The sequence below is a fragment of the Elephas maximus genome, chromosome X, assembly GCF_024166365.1.
Source record: "Elephas maximus indicus isolate mEleMax1 chromosome X, mEleMax1 primary haplotype, whole genome shotgun sequence".
NCBI classification, from domain to species: Eukaryota; Metazoa; Chordata; class Mammalia; order Proboscidea; family Elephantidae; genus Elephas; species Elephas maximus.
The window spans coordinates 97,082,272-97,099,698 of record NC_064846.1 but is presented as its reverse complement, the minus strand read 5'-3'; the positions used below and the strand labels follow the sequence as shown (position 1 = coordinate 97,099,698).

The 17,427-nt window shown below is 43.8% G+C and overlaps 1 protein-coding gene across 3 annotated transcripts in view; it reads right to left on the bottom strand.

The window, feature by feature from the left end:
• Positions 1–17,427, bottom strand: part of HDAC8 (histone deacetylase 8) — a 307,774-nt gene that overhangs the window by 33,653 nt on the left and 256,694 nt on the right. The window lies entirely within an intron of this gene.

Here is a 17,427-nt window from a genome sequence, read left to right as displayed (position 1 = left end):
TGTTCGCAAGCACATTCTGCATAGGATAGAGTTTTCCACATTGACCTGATCTCTTCCTGCTGGATTATCAACTCCTTGGAGGCAGGCAGCACCAGTGTTTTACTCATCTTTGCTGTCCTCACAGACCATGGCAGCTGCCTAATAGTTTTTGCGGACTTGAATTCCATGTCCCAGGAATGTCAAACAAGCCTAGTTTCTGTACTTCAGTTTTTCCTTCTCAGTAGTAGTTTTTTAAATTCAGAGACTCAAAATAAAGGTTACTAGACTCTATTTGTAGCTTGATATATGATTTCTTGTGACCTCTGGTATGTCACAATATCTACTAGGGCCCCCTTGGGGGAAAACGCTCTACAACAAAGGGAATCATTCAATTGGGATAAGTCTTTGAATGGAAAACATACAAAGCTACTATTTTTGTTTAATTTTTAACAGAAATAATATCTGTGTACACTCTCTGGTGAGAGAGCATATGGTCCTTAACGTTCTGTGTTGTCAATAGTGATATTGTTGGGTGGCAAGTAAAACAGGGAAATTAAAAATCCATGGGAAAAATGGCATAGAGGGCATGCAAAAGGGATCTTGATGTGTGCCGTGAATTTGAGGCCATTTGATGCCTAGATTATTAAAAATAGTCCAGGGTTAACTTTCCATCATCACCCAAATTGTCCTTATTAAGGGTCTGGACGTATAGCTGATATTATGGGAGATGTTGTAGAACCATCTCTAGGGATTCTAACAAAGTCTTTGTGGAATCCATAGGAGTAACTTGATGGAAAGATAGCTTTTGCACAACCATGACAGAAAAATACTCTGGATGGTACCCAGCTACCATTACTGAACATTTTGGAAGAATCCTGATTAAAAGGGGGGAAATTCAGAAAAAAAATTCAAATTCTTATGGACTGCAGACTTTCTGGAGCCATGAAGTTTGGACGCCCCTGAAACTATTGTCCTGAGATAATCTTTAAACCTTAAACCAAAACTATCCCCTGAAGTCTTCTTAAAACCAAATAATAGTTCAGCTTAACTAGTAAACAATGTCTGCCTTGAGCCTTATGCTCTTTTAAGAACTATCTCTATGGGATGCAATTTGACAACAGCAACTCAAAAGATTAGATAGGAACCTTAGGGGGCAGTGAATTTATGTTAATGGGAGAGGAACAACTCAGAAAAGGAACGTGAGAATGGTTGCAAAATTTGAAGAACATAATTAATATCACTGAATTGTACGTATAACCCAAAACCAAACCCAGTGCTGTTGAGTCGATTCCGACTCATAGCGACCCTATAGGACAGAGTAGAACTGCCACCTAGAGTTTCCAAGGAGCGCCTGGCGGATTCAAACTGCCGAACTTTTAGTTAGTAGCCGTAGCACTTAACCACTAGACCACCAGGATTTCCATATAGAAACTGTTAAATTGGTGCATGTTTTGCTGTGTATATTCTCAAAAACAGCAACAACAAAATAAATAAAATTAAAAAAGAAGAAAAAACTCTAAACATTTAATTAAAAGGAAAATGCCCAAGATTGTGCCAACGCTTAAAATGCCCTTTATTTTAACGGACCGACTTAAAGAGGAGGGAAAGGCTTGGCTCCTTCCTGCTGGAGTTACTGCTCTCTGATGCAGAAGCTCAGAGTTCTGGAGACAGAAGAGGCCTTGAGTAGAAATCGCCTTTACCAAACTTTTATGTGGAACAGACAAGAGGGGTTAGATGGAGGACACATCCAGAAACTGCCCCCTTCCCATTATGATCTAAGTAACTTGAGAAGCTTGTATTTTTAGCCAAGAAGGGCCCCATAGCCCAAGCCTGAGGACCTAGTGGGCTTGGCTGTAGAAGAGAAGCCTTCAAACAGGTGTGGCACTCTCTCCTTAGGTAGTCTTTTCTCCTCCATAGGGTGTCAAGTAGTATATTCATTTCATGGGTATGGAAAGAAAGGCTTAAAGAGAACAACAGAAGAGAGGCAGCTGCAATGAACTGACCTCTCTGGGAGACTCAAACCCCTGGTATCAAGGTGCTATAAAATCAGAGGCAAGGTGCCTAGCTGAGGTATAGGAGGAGGGAACATACTGTGTTCATATATGAAGATGACACTGCCAATCCTCTGTCAGTAAGGCAAGTTGTAAACTGTTTAGGGCTGAGTGTTTGGAATAACAAGTTCTCACTTGTGACTGCCTACTATGTGGTTAACCACACACTCCCACTTTAGTCCCCTCTTCAACCAAGAGCACATGTTTGCAAGATGGTCAGCTACAGCTAGAACCGACTGCCTTGTGACAGAACTCAGCTTTACTGGGATTGAGGTTCTTATTCCGACTTTGTTAACACCTCGTTTTAACTGATTGAGCCACACAGGGGGCAAAGCCATATATATACGTTCTCTACCGAAGCCAGCTGGCAGCAGGTAACAGCCAAGCCCAGGTTCCTAAACCTCTCCCTGCCTTTGCCAACCAAATATTATCCCCCTCGCCAAACCCCCCCCCCAAAAAAAAAAACCACTGCCATCTAGTCTATTCCGACTTGTAATGACCCTATAGGACAGAGTAGAACTCCCATAGGGTTTCCAAGGCTGTAAATATTTACAGAAGCAGACTGCCACATCTTTCTCCCACAGTGGCTGGTGGATTTGAACAACCGACCTTTTGGTTCGCAGCCAAGCACTTTAACCACTGCGCCACCAGGGCTCCTATATTATTCCCAGGTCCCCCTTATTATTTGCACTATTCTTAGGCTAGGGGACTCAGATGGTTTAAGAAGGTCCTGGTTTTGTGAGTCAGTTCCACATGACAGCTGGCTGGTGCTGGCCCTGGGAGGCTATGCTTGGGGCTGGGGGAAGCACTAGACACCAGGAAGTCATAGGCTGTATCTAAGGCAAAGGTGGTATCCTATTTCCCCTCTCTGGCTCTCTCATAGCATTTCTCTGTTTCCGTGTTACATTATACTTTTATTTTTGCACTCGTTAAATCTTTTCTACTGGACTATGAACTCTGCAAAGGCAGAAACTCCTGTCACGTTCTTTTTGCATCCCCTGTAGAGTTGAACTCAACTCATCATCGCAGGTTCTCTTTAAACAACGTTGAATTAAATTAATTTGCAAAGTGTTTCGCTAGGTGTTAGGTTAATTCTGTGAAATAATTCAAAGAGTCAATTCATAGTACTAACAGCTTTTCCAGACCCCTAAGGCAATATAATGAGGTGGAAAGATCACTGGCTTTAGAGTCAGGCAGACTCAGATTTTAGTATCTGGATTTATTTTGTCGTCTCTACCTTAGGGATGATAATTTTTTACCTTAGGGATGATAATGCTGACCTAGCTTAATTGTTAAGAACCAATGAGATAATATATACAAAACAGCCTAGCACAGGGCCTGGAACATAATAAGAGTTCAGTAAATGCGAATTCCCTTCTCTTGAGGCAAGAGACCCTTAACTAACTGGTGCTTCATCCATACACTGAGGAATATTGGGCCAAGTGCCTGGGGCTGAAATGTAGGAAGAAGAACCTGCTCCTTCTGCCAGGCAAGGCCTAGCAGCCCCCGTGTCCCTTACCACTTGCTTAAGCTATTAGCTTAGTCTAGGGCCTGTGGAGAAACTGACTTCTCTCATGGTTTCCTGTCCTATGGTCCTGCCACTCCTTACTTACTGGAGAAGTGGAAAGGAAATATGATCACATAAGGGAAAGGAGATGTTGGAGTGGAGGAATTTGGCTAGCACTAGAAATAGCTTGAAGGCCCCACCCTGAATCTTCCCTCCAGCCCTGAAGAGGAAAGGAAATGGGCAAGTAGCAATCCCATTTCCAGACAGGTGGAGCAGGGGATGAAAGAGGCCGGCGGATCTCCAAGTGAAAACACTAGCTTTAATCTCAGTAAAGGTAGGAGGGAGGTACTAACCCCTTTCCATCCCCCCCTCCCTTTTTCCTCAATATTCCTTTTGCTTTCTGAGTTTCTGTTTATACATTTTTTAGGTGAACGTGGTGCTGGGGAGGGGGCAAATGGAAGGTATGAGGTGGGCAGAGGGACAGGAGCTGAAGGTAATGGCTACTTTAGGGTAGCTGGTCACTTCTAGCCCTTAGCTTAGCTCTAGCTCAGTTCAGTGCTCCTTTGTTGCTTGCTCCCCTCCAGCTCTTGTTCACACAATGAAAACAGCATAGAATCTAGATATTTGGTTTAAAAAAATCCAGAAGATGCCTTAAAGTTAAGTTTATTCATAACTCCAAGTTTGGTCACAGGAAACCAAGCCACAAACCTGAGTCAACCAATCCTTTTGTCCTTCCTTCACCATTTACTAAGTACCTAACTACGTGCCAGACTAGGTTAGTCGCTGGGGTACAAAGATAGTAAGACAGCTTAGTAGGAGGGGTTGTTGTACAGCAGTGCGATGAGTGGTATAATAATAATCCTAAAAATAAAATAATGACAGCTAACATTTATTAAAGGCTTACTAAGTGTCAGGCACCTAATGCGTCTAAGTATTTTTTATGGATTAACCCCATTGCCATTGAGTCTATTCCAACTCATAGGGACCCTATAGGACCGTAGAACTGCCCCAGAAGATTTCCAAGGAATGGCTGGTGGATTTGAACTGTCGACCTTTTGGTTGGCAGCCCAGTTCTTAACCACTGCACCACCAAGACTCCTTTTATGGATTAATTAACTTAATTCTCACAACCAATACATAAGGTAAGTAAACGGGGTATGAAGGATAGGGGACAAGCATTCCTAACAGAGCCTGGGCAAAGGCAGGTGTGGAACAGAACAGCACATCTCAGAAATGGAAATAAATTAGGTATGGCTACAGTGCAGGGCACAAACATGAGGCTAGGGAGGCAGGCATAAGTGTAATGGTGGGCCCTGTTTGCCCCCCACACTAAGGAATCTGGCCTCATCCCAGACTAGAAGTTCCCTGAGGGCGGAACATTGTTTTGTTACCTGCTGTACTGCCTGTTCCTGAAGTAACATCTGCCCAACTGTGGTAAATAAATATCTGTGGGATAAATGAATGTAGGCTGGGGAAGATACTGAAAGCTTTTAAACAAAGCACTTTAAATACAGTTTCTAAAATGTGCAATTAGAAGGCTCATTGGCTACTGTGTGGAGAATGTTTTGAATTTGAGGGAATGCAAGCAAGTAGGGAGACCAGTTAGAAAGCTATTGTTACAGTCCTGATTAGCAGTTAACATGGTGTGAAGTAGGATAGTTGTGGGAGGAGTAGCTTAAAAGAGAGCGTTAACAGGACTAAACAATGAATCGGGTGTGGAGAGTAACAAAGCGGGGCAAGTCGGCTTTCTGGCTGTGTAGGAGGAGCATTAACAGAATAAGACATAAGAAAACAAGGTTTGATGGCGGTGGTAGTGTGTGAGTGTGTGTGTGTGTGTGTGTGTGTGTGTGACATAATGAGCTCAGCTGGGAGCATGCTGTTGAATTGAACTGGCAGGATTCTGTTGATATACCCGTTGCCGTCGAGTCCATTCTGACTCATAGTGACCCTGCAGGACAGCGCGGGACTGCCCCATAAGGTTTCCAAGGAGCAGCTGGTGGATTTGAACTGCAACCTCTTGGTTAGCAGCCAAGCTCTTAGCCACTGCGCGCAACCAGGACTCTCCTGCTGGTATAAAAAAAAAAAAATATAGTGGTCTGGAATTTAGGGGAGGGGTTGGGCCTGAGATACATGATATGTGTTATCAATGACTATAAAGTCAAGGAATTAGATGAGATTGCCTTGGCTGGTAGGGGATGCTTACTACAGAGTGAGAAGAGGGCCAAGGGAAGAATCATGGAGAACAGCAATACTCCAGAGGCAAGAAGAGGGAGTAGAGGCAGACCCAGCAACAATTTAAAATACTGCTGAAAGGATAAATAAGAGGAGGACTGAAAGGTGTTTTCCGATTTGCTCACTGGAAGGAGACCTTTGCTGCTGCAGAGTCAGTGGAAGCTGTGGATAGAGGCCTGACCGGAGTGGGCTGAAGACTCAGAAGGGAGGAAGTAGAGATAAGACCGAGAATAAACTTATTTTTTCAAGGAGTTTGAATCGAGGGTGGGGCTGAGGTAGGGTGGGTGTTTTAAGATAGGAGGGTCTTAAGTATATTTATAGAGCCCTGGTGGTGCAGTGATTAAGAGCTTGGCTGCTACTCAAAAAGGTCAGCAGTTTGAATCCACCAGCTGCTCCTTGGAAACCCTATGGGGCAGTTCTACTCTGTCCTGTAGGGTCGCTATGACTTGAAATCGACTTGATGGCAACGGGTTTGGCTTTTTTGTTGTTGTTGTTGAGTTGTTGAGTCTACCTTCACAATATCTCTTTGCTGTCTTCTCCGTCCCCACAGTGATCACCCTAGCTCAAGCCCTCATTACCTCCCCCCAGGACTATTTTAGCAGCCTCAACACTGGTCACCCCACCTTCATATACTGCTCCCAGTTCTCCTAAGATAAATAAAACGGTATTCTTCCCTTGTGGAACTCTGTCTCATGGTCCAGACAGACAGACCCGACTAACTAAATACATATCATTCTGCCCCAGATTCCCATCCTGTGGACTCTTTGCCCTCAGCTTATAAATACACTTACTGTTTTATTCATCTTTATATTACTCATAGGGCCTGGAAAATAAAAGGTGCTCAGTACGTGTTTATGGAATGAATGAAATATAGTGCTATTGGGATTCTGAGGAGATCTGCATCCAGTAGGGAGAATTAGGGTCTTGAAGGATGAAAGTGATGGCAAACAGGTAGAGAGGGAATGTGTGGGGATGAGGGAGAGTCAGTAGAGGCAAGAGAACGCAGGACAAGTTTGGGGGCCAGCAAGTACTGCAATTTGGCTAGAGTTGGAGAAAAGGAGAGCGTAAAAAGTCTGAATCCCAGGTTGAAGAGGCAGGGCTGGGTATGCTAGGCACACTGGGGAAGTGTCGGGACTGGAGCTGTGCCTTAGGAGAACTGGAAGCGGTATCTAAAGGCTGGGTGACCAGTGTGGAGGGTACTAAAATAGTCCTGGGGGAAGTAATAATGGCTTGAGCTAGGGTGATTGCTATGGGGATGGAGAAGACAGGAAAGAGATATTGTAAAGGTAGACTCGACAGTTCAACAGGATTTAGTAACTGGATGGCTATGAAGGAAATGAGAGAGAAGTTCATGTTGGCTCCTCGGTTTTGAGTCTGGGTTGTTGTTGGGTACCATTGAATTGATTTTGACTCATAGCAACCCCATGTGACAGAGTAGAACTGCCCCATAGGGTTTTCTAGGTTGTAATATTTATGGGAGCAGACCTCTCGCAGAGCCACTGAGTGGGTTCAAACTGCCAACTTTTCAGTTAGCAGCTGAGAGCTTAAGCATTGTGCCACCAAGCCTCCTTTTTCAGTCTGGGTAAGTGGAAGAATCTCAGTGCCACTGACAGAAGAAAAAAAAAAGAGCTGGGGTAAATTAGCAGGAAGAGCTAGTTTGGCTAGGGGAAGATGATGGGCTTAGGTTTAGTTGGGTTTGAGATGACAAAGTACCTAGGTCCAGATGTTTAACAGACAGCTAGAGATACGATAATGGCTGGGGACTAAGATAAAAAATTAAGGAAAGGTCTACATTTAGATGGGAATAGGGGGGAAAAAGGAGCCAATGAATAGGCAGAAAAAGAGCAATCAGAGAGGAAGAAAGGGAACAGTAAAGTGAAATCTCGTGGAGACCTTAGGAGTGAGACTCAGCAAGGAAGATGCTTAAAGGGATACACTTGCCGTGCCGGCAAAATGCTCCTGTGGTTTAACTAGCCTCCAATTAGGGGATACAATGATACCGCTTTTATCCATCCCCCTATTTATAATACTCCAAGCAGCTCTCAAATTTTTCATGGTTCACTCAAGGTCTACCTTTTCTTAAAAATTACATTTGATTCTATTTTTTTGTTTTGTTTTTTATTAGGGTGAGCCTCAGGTTGGTGCCTGTCTCACAGCCCCCTGAGGCTTGACTCTGTCTTCAACTGGTGATGTTGTTCCACTAACTGTAAGGTGGTCCCTGACCAGGAAGAGCATTTCTTGTCCTGAATCACCCTGTAAGCAGAACTCATCATAACCAGAAAAATACAGCACCAGCACTTTGAAGCATCTCCTATAACGTGGTCACGTACAATGCTTCTCAGCTTTTCCTATGTCACCAATTACTCCCTCAAAGAACCTGGGCCCAACCATGAGGGAAACAAAAAAGCTTTCTTTTTCCCAGAAAAAACATTTCTGTTTACAAGAAATTTGGTTATCATAGATATCATTTATGGTACATTTTAAGGACATAAAATTGCAGTGGCATTATTGGGAGTAAATTTAATTGCCATGGCTTTACAACACAAACAAAAATAATAACTCTATTAGTTGTTGAATTGAACTGGCAGGGAGTAGCACATCAAAGGCAATTGCTAGTAGACTGGGCCGGGGCGGGGAGCTGGGGGCGAAATTATGAGTGTCCAGAGCATGAACAAGGGGTCAGGGAGAGATAGCCAGAGGCAGATACAGGCTATTAGATAAGATGTTACATGTGGAGGTGGACACGAGGATGGAAGGAAAAGAAAATTCTTAGCTGCCGGAATGAATAAATACTTGGTGGCCCATCTAGACAACATTGGTGTTCTACCTGCAGTACTCCTCTCACCTCTTGAACACAGAGAAGGTACTTAAGAGCTGCTTGATAATGAAGCTTATATGCTAGTGCACAGTTGTGCCGGGAACTGTTTATTTGAATGAATGAATAGGGCACGGAAACAGTTTTATTATTCAGATGTTTTAATGACATTTTAACTATTTATACAGAAAATAGCTTATTAAGCAGAATAATCAGGTAAACCTGGGATATGTTAGCTTATTGAGTACCAGTTATATTTAAGCAAAGAATATGCTCAGTATTAACTAGTCTTATTTCACTGGCTAAAATACTTAGAGGCTTTGTGAACATATGTGTATAGCCCTTTTCTGTATTGTCTGATCAGTAAGGTTCCCGTGTTAGTCAATCCATAGTTGTGTGTGTGTGTTTTAGGTGCTGAGCACTATTCGAAGCCCTGAGGGGAAGCCGAGTACAAAAAAGGATAAGGTCTGGTAACTGCTTTCAAGGAGCTGAAAATCTAAAAGGAGAAAGAAAAGATATACATAGGAAGGGCAGAGAATAATTGAAGTTAAACAGTGTAGTGTTGGCCATAGTATAATAAAATGCCCTCACATGTATTAGGCACTGGACAAATTAGGTGACTTGTCCAAGATCATGGTGCTAAGGTAACAGATATGAACTTGAACCCATGGCTTTGGACTTGCAGCTCAGTGGGCTTTCCATTACCACGAAGTAATCAGCATAGTGGTTAAAGAGTGATATTTCTGGAGTCATAATGGGATGAGCTAACCTTTGCTCCACCAAGTACTTGCTATGTGACCCTAAGCAAGTTACTTAACTGTTCTGTGCCTTGGTTTTCTTGTGTGCAAAATGAGAATAACAGAACCTACCTTACAGGGTTGTTGTGAAAATAAATGAGTTAATTCATGGAAAGCACGTGGAACAAGTACCTGGCACATAGTAAACACTCATAAATGTTATTAAATGTTTATTATTAAATGCTAGATATTATTATGCTTTATTAACTGTACAAAGCAACAGGAGTTCTGAATGCAGTGGGTGGTAGTTAAACTAGAGTTCTTTATAAATGCCCCCTTTCTTGGACATATTCAGGCTGAATGAGGGTGAATTCTGAAGCACTTACCTGGTATCCAAAACCCTGAAGCCAGAACGAGGGGCAGAGAGATCAAGAAGAGAAGGACTCCAAGTAAAAGTGACTCAGAAAAGTGGAAGTGAAAAAGAGGGAATGAGAAATTGGAAGTGGGGAAGGGGAGAGAAGAAAAAGGCAAGGGGACAGAGGTGATGGAAAGGAGAGGAAATAAAATGGAGGTTTAGGTTAAGGAGGGGAAGGAAGAGGTACAGAGGAGGAGGCAGGAGATACCCTGGCAGGGTAGCTGCCACTTCACTAGGGGTCTCCAAGCAGGCCAAGGTTTTCCTTCAGGGCATGGATTCAAGGGTTTTGAGGAAGGGCTCTGGCCAAGATTAGTGCCTTCCCCACATCACTGCTGATCCTCTAATTTCCAATATTAGAATTCCTCCTTCATAAATATATACGGGGCAACACTGGTTATACCATAAAAAAAATAGGTCTCTGTTAATCATATGAATATTTTGGGAAGAAGCCTACACATAAATCTTTTTTACATTAATTTTTCTTAAACCAAAGGTGGGGACGAAAGAAGGGAAAGCGTAGGAATACTGCTTTAACTGGTTTGGTGCTGATAACTTAGAAAATTGATTCTACTGAAGGCTTAGTAAGAATTGCCTTGGCTTGATCCTTACACTCCTCCAGGTAAGGGCTCTCTCTCCATCCCTTCGCTGCTAACCTTCTCATTTCTAAAGACACTTCAACTCACTGCAGTCTGGCTTCTTCCCCCACCTCCATTGAACTGTTTTCTAGAACAGGGATGGCAAAGTTGTTGGCAACTCTGATTGACTGGTAGTAGCTGCTTGAGGCATTGTGCTGAGAAGGATTCTGAGGCTGCATCTAGGTTCAGCAGGAAAGTGTACCCTGATCAGTTTGTAATGTAATCCATGGGAGTACGTTGTGGGCAGCGTGGAGTGGGGGTGGGGGCTATGTAATCATATATATAGTGTAGTTTTGCTATTCCTGCTTTAGGAGATCAAGAGTGATCTCCTAATTACCCAATCTAATGTCTTCTTTTCATTTATCACTGTGGGATAAAGAATTTAACTTTACCCAAAGTAATGTGGTCTTTGCCCTTGTTTCCTAAGAGATAATTCTAAACCCTTGGAATTTCCTGGGCAATTGAGGTGCCTTTCTTATCCAAACCATACCTGAGGGTTTATGCTAATGAGTGGGGGTTGGCCTGGCGAGAAAGACCACCATGTGGCCTGATATTAGCTTACCTCAGAGAGGGAAGGGAGCACGATTCAATAGTCAACAATGAGGCGCCTAATCATGACTATGTACTGAAGCCCCAATAAGGGCTCCAGACACAGAACTTCTGGTTGGTGAAAGACACTGATAAACATGGGAGAGTAGCCGCCCTTTTTGGGACACGGAAGTTCCATGTCGGGAACCCTTCCGGACCTTGCTCCACACGTCTCTTCTTTATGCTGACCCTGGTTTGTATCCTTTTGCTATAATAAATCTGTAATCGTAACTATAGTACTTTCTGTGAGTTCTGTGAGTTGTTCCAGTGAATTATCGAATCCAAAGGAGTAGCAGCAGCCAGTCGGTGAAAGTGAAAGAGCCCAGGTGGGGCCCCTAAGCTTGTGGCTGGTATTCTGAAGGGGTGGTGGGAAAACCCCAAATCTGTAGCCAGCAGGTCAGAAGTAAGGGTGTTGTGCGGACTCCTAAGCTTGCGACTGGCATCTGCCCATTTTGCAGTCTGAAGGACAGTGTCCTTTTGAGATCTGACCTAGGTAGGGCCAGAGGAAGAAGTGCTGCAGGGGCAGCTGGCATCTAAGGTCCTGAGTCAGAGAGAGAAAGTGCCGCATGGGTGGCTGGTGTCAGAGATGATTGAGAAGTGGGAAAGCGGGGATTCGATTATTTGGGGATTGGATTTATGTAGATCTTTATCTATGAGATCTCTCTCTCTAGCACATAATGTCACCAACCACCCTCTCCTTTTTTAATTGTGGTAAATATATATGTGACAACATTTACCATTTCAACATTCTTCACATGTACAGTTCAGTCACATTAATTGTGTTTATCATACTGTGCAAACATCACAAAATTTTCCATTACCCTTAACAGAAACTTAGTGTTCCCTAAACAATGAGTCCCCCTTCCCACTCCTTCCTACCCGCCCCTGGTAACCACTAATACTTTTAGGTCTGTATACACTTGCCTATTCTAGATATTTTATGTAAGTGGAATAATACAATATTTGTCCTTTTGTGACTGACATATTTAATTCAGCATGATGCTTTCAAGGTTCATCCATGTTGTAACATGTATCAAGACTTCATTTATCTTTACGACTGAGTACTATTCCCTTGTATGTACGTACCATGTTTTGTTTATCTGTTCATCTGCTGATGGGCACTTGGCTTATTTCTACCTTTTGGCTATTGTGAATACTGCTGCAGTGAACATTGGTGTACACATATCTGTTTGTGTGTCTGCTTTCAATTCTTTTGAGTATTGACACTGTCTCCTTCTCCTTAATCACTAGTGCTCTCCCTGTTCCTTCTCAGTCTCTTTCCCTGGATTCTCTTCCTTCATCTGTCTCTTAAATGTAGGTGCCCCAAGGCTGTACCCTCAGCATCTTTTCTCTCTCTCTTTGCAAGAGTTCGCACCCTCTGCTGCTGTTGGAATCACCTCTACGCAGATATCTACATCTCTGGATCTAGTGTTTATCCCAAGCTTCTGACCCGCATTTATCATTTGTCTGCTGGACATTGCTACCTGTAAAAGTTAAATTCCTGGTACTCAATCCTTACTGGGTTCCAAGCAGAGCTGATTCAGTATATAAGTCCTTCTAAACAGAATGTTCATCTTCTTTTTTTGTTCACTCAGTGCTAGAAGTGAGTCCCACCTTACAATGAGCAGCGCAGCAAAGATTTGAACTTATAACCCTGGATGGGTCAGTGTGCCTGTGCTTTCTTTAGAGGCAGTATATTTTGTACTTTCAAAATATCTGAAATGATATGCTTTAGGGGATCTCTACCTGAGATATTTTCATTGCTTGATGAGCAATGGACTTTTCCCTATCACTTGTCAAATGGAAAAAAAAATATCTAACTGTGTGCGAGAAGATAGAAAGACGCATGAGGTACTCCCAAGACTGGCATTATCTCTCAAGGGGTAGCCTGAGAGCAAGCGATATGTTTGGGGGGTATTATTTGAAAAACACTGATATCTGCTGGGGCAGGATACAGATTGGTAAGTGCTGGGGAAACAATGATGAAGCAGATTCAATCCCTGACCTTGAGAAGCTTATGGTCTGATAAGGAAGACAGGTACAGGAATAACTATGGTGAGAAGAACATCAGAAGTGAGTCATTTCTCTAGAGCTATGGGAATTCTGAATGGGAACAATTAATTTTGATTGTGGGGGGCAGGTAATAGATAAGGTTTCATAGAGCGGCGGGAGGCAATTGAGACAATTGAACTGGCCTTGAAGGATGCGTTGGACATAAATAGGAAAGGAGAGAAGGCAAGAAAGTCAGAAGAAGCAGAATGAGGACAGTGAAGATATATCCTAAACAAATCATAAAAATTTTACTTATAGACAAAGAATAGAATACTGGGTCAAAGCCCACACCAGCATAACTCTGTAAGCAACTTTCTTATCTTCTCTGACTAATGTATCCTTCTTTCATGATGGGCAAGGACGGATTGATAGGCTTGACAGAGAGAGGAGAAAAGCCATGCATGGACTTGATACTATTCATCAGGGAGGCTACTTGGGGGCAAATTGGAGCTTTACGTGCCTAGAACCTACTGATTCATTTGTTCACTCATTCATTCAACACCAGTACTTCCTGAGCACTTCTGTGTGCCAGGTTCTGGGCATGAAGAGATGAATGAGACTCAGCCCCTGCCCTCAAGGAATGGATGGAGATACAGCTGTGCAAGCAAGCAATTATAATGCACTTCGGTAAGTACTAGAGCCCTGGTGGCACAGTGGTTAAGAGCTCAGCTGCTAACCAAAAGGTTGGCAGTTTGAATTTACCAGCTGCTCCTTGGAAACTTTATGGGGCAGTTCTACCCTGTCCTATAGGGTCACTAAGAGTCAGAATCGACTTGACAGCAATGGGTTTGGTTTTTGGTTTGGTAGTAAGTGCCATAATAGAGGTGCAGGCAAGGAGTCCTGTAGTCTACAGGGGAAACAAAGTGAAATCAAGCTGTGCTCTCCAAGTCAGCCTCTAACTGATTTCCTCCCCTCTGAGTTTTCTGTTAGAAATTCAGATCTGATCATGTCATTCCCCCTGCTTAAAACCATGATTGGCTTCCCACTGACTGCAGGACTGAGTCCAAACTCCAAAGCAGAATACACAAAGGCCTTCACAGTCTGCCCAACTGACTTCTCCAGCCTTATCTCACACCACGGCCCGGGCTATGGCCGTTAAACTGAAGCCACATTGAACTGTAGTGTCTCTCCTGGCTCCTCTTTATCTGGGCAACTCTGCTGCTTCCCTTGAGTCCTTGCTAAATGTTGCCTCTCTGCTGAGCCTTTCTGGCTCTCCCAGATGGAGTAAGTTCCTCCTCCCTGTTCCCACAGCTCACTGCTGACTTCTCTATTGTAGCACTTATTACATTATAGTTTAATTGTTTCTGTGTCTGTCTCCCCCACTAGGCAGTGTTATCCTCAAGGGTGGGACCTGGGCCTTATTCTTTTCTTTATCCCTGAGATTTAGTAAGGCCTAGCACTTTAGCACATAGTAGGTGCTCCATACATCTTTGCCGAATGAATGAATGACTCTGACATATGGCCATTTAGGCCAGGTTGTTGTCAGTAGCTGGCATTACTTACTTAACGTGAGAGATGCATAAAAAATGAAGGGCAGCCAGAGTAGCTAAAAAACAGGCGGCTCTAGTGACATTGTGAAAAAAATAAGCTGGAGAAGGCTGAGACAATGCTCCCACTCATGCTTAACAAATGACTCTCGGTTCTGAGCAGCCCTTTTTGTCTGCTCTCCCATTCACTTTCTAAAACCCAGTCATTGAAATGATTCTAATTATTCATGGTCAGTGGCATATCCAGGAAACACTTAGTTTACAAGCAATTAAAATACATTAAAATAGATTTATGCAGGTTGAACCTGATACTGCTGGTAAGAAGAGAGTAAATGACTTATCTCCTGGAGGGGCATTTGCTCCTCCAGGTCACTCTTTATCACTCCTTTTCCACTGTACTAGTTTGGTGCTAACATGACAAACATCCGGAGGTACGTCTTAAGGAGAGTACGCTGCGAAAGTGCAAGGAGTCCATTCCACAGTCATAGACTGCATGTGGAACCCCAGCCAGCTGTCCTATAAATGTGTGAGTGTTGCCTCTGCCCATGCCCACCCGACCATGGGGGAAAGGCTGGCTCAGCAGCAGGCAGCATGGGGCAGTAGGAAAGCTCCCGGTACTCTGATCAGAAATTAGCTTCCATTTGGTGCAACACTGGGTGTGTCATTTAAGCCTTCCAGGCTCAGTTTCCACATTGACAAAATGGGGACACAAATCACCATCTTGCCAACCTCACAGGGTTGTTTATGAGACTCAAGAGAGGTAATTTTGTGAAAAGTTCTAGAGGCTAGGCAAATGAGGGGGGTTTACTTTCATTAGAAAAACTCTTAACATGTGGCTGTTGGGTCACTTCAATGCTCGACATGTGGCAAACACTCACCAACAGATTAGTAAAAGTACACTTAGGCTCATTCCCTAATGGTTTCTTTAAAAGTCCACACAAGGGCAACTCATTACCTTGCCACACGCAAACCAACAGTGTTTTAATGTCCCTTTAATGAAGACAACAGTCAGTAACTACACACACACACCAGCCGGGTTAGAACAGACATGGGATAGCAAAAGCCTAGCACATAAAAAAAAAAAAAAGTACATAGAAATGTTAAATGGAATCCAGTGTACTCAAAGGTTTTCTGTCAGCTTTCCCCACAGCAGGCTCTGCTTCCTTGGCTTTGACTCTAGGGAAAAAAAGACTTCTTTTTATTGCTTTGAGAAACCTAGAATAATATATAGCTAAGCCATTCAGTGGGGCCAATGTCATTGGTGCAAAATTTAGAATGCACAAAATGGAAATGGCATATTTCAGCATCAGTTTTTGAGCTAAGTTTCAGTGGAACTGCGAAAAAAGGCCAAAAAGCTGGTACAAAAGCAGGGTGGGGAAGCAGAGGTCATGGAAAAATCAGTAAACTGGAGTCTACCTTGAAGGCTGGCCTTAAATTATTAAGGCCTTGAGACATATTAATGGAAACCTGTTTACCCTACATCTGCAAAAGGATCCTGGGTTCCTTCATGCTCTGTCGCCCCTCCTTGCCTTCCAGCTCACCATTCCCTTTGTAGAGAATGCCCTCTCTTAGCCTAGACCATTTCTACTCATCTTTCAAGACCCAGCTCAAATGTAACCTCTTTGAAGTCTTTGCTGACTCCTCAAAGGCAGAGTTCCTCATTCCCTCCCCTGTGCTCCCACAAGGCCTTTTACAGCCCTCTGGCCCATTCTGGGATATTTGTTTACACGCATTCTTCCTCATTGGGCCATGAGTGCAGCTCTCAGGAGCAAAAACCACATAGTATCTTTCTTAGCACAGAGAAGGGAACAAAAACAGCCCTCACTCAATGCTGGCTGAATGAGTGTTTGAGGATGCATGCACCAAGCGCGTTTATTAGGTGTGCACGTGACCCAAAGGTAAGGCGCATTAAGCAATGATTTCATGTGTTATATACATGCTTCTTCAACACTGGTTTATCTACCTGATTAGGGACTACCTTGGTACTGGCAAGCAGCAAGAAACCTGTTGGCAGAGACAGTCTGACAACAGGCAATGCTTTGGGCGGCCTCCTGGTCCAGGCTATCAGCTTGGTTCTCCTAACTTGGAAACAGGAGCTAGATCAGTGCTGTTTCCCACCCCACCCCAACTCCCACGTGCTTGCTTCCCAGGAAGTTGCCCAGTAGCACAGACAGCATCCTTTTTTAAGTTTGAAAGTTCAAAATCCATCCATTACCAGAGAGGAATGGCTAAAGGGTGGAGGCTGACTGGGCCAGGGCTTCCACAGAAACTCAGCATCCACAACCCTTCTGGTTCTGCTAGTAATGAACTCAAGGACTTTGGACACATCTGGTTATCTCAGACTTCCCATCCCCCAAACAGGGAGAAGAGTGAAGATGTTGCATGAATTGAGTCAATAAAAAACCCGACTGAGATCCCCGTAGAGGGGGGAAGCAGTGGTTGATGTTGGCAGAGTCTGCAGGGTTCTGTTATTTTGGTGGTTTCTGTTTCTAAGTGTAAATCAGTCTGGCCCGGGCCGCCACAGAACTAGCACACACAGTGGCGGCGGCGGCGGCGGCGGCGGCGGCGGCTGCGGCAGTGGAGTGGGATGGGATGCTCAGCTGCCGGCTTGCCGACAGCTGGTCTCCCATTCCAGGGTAGGGACCAGGAACAAAAAGCTCTGAAGGCTGTGCCTACTGGAGCTATTTAGTATTGAAATAAAATAAAACTTGCGACAAAGTCAATGTGACACATCTTTAACGATTATTTTGCTGCACTGTCATTAGGCGTAAGTGGTAAGCAGCTCCCAGGAATGATTGTGAGTACATTACTTTCACACAGCTGAACTAAATATTTCTGAGGTCAGCCAGGACGAGGGTGGGGATTGGGGATGGTGTGTCAGAAGGCAGAGTAGAAAGCTGGTTCCAAGCCATTTCTCTGGTTCTTCTTC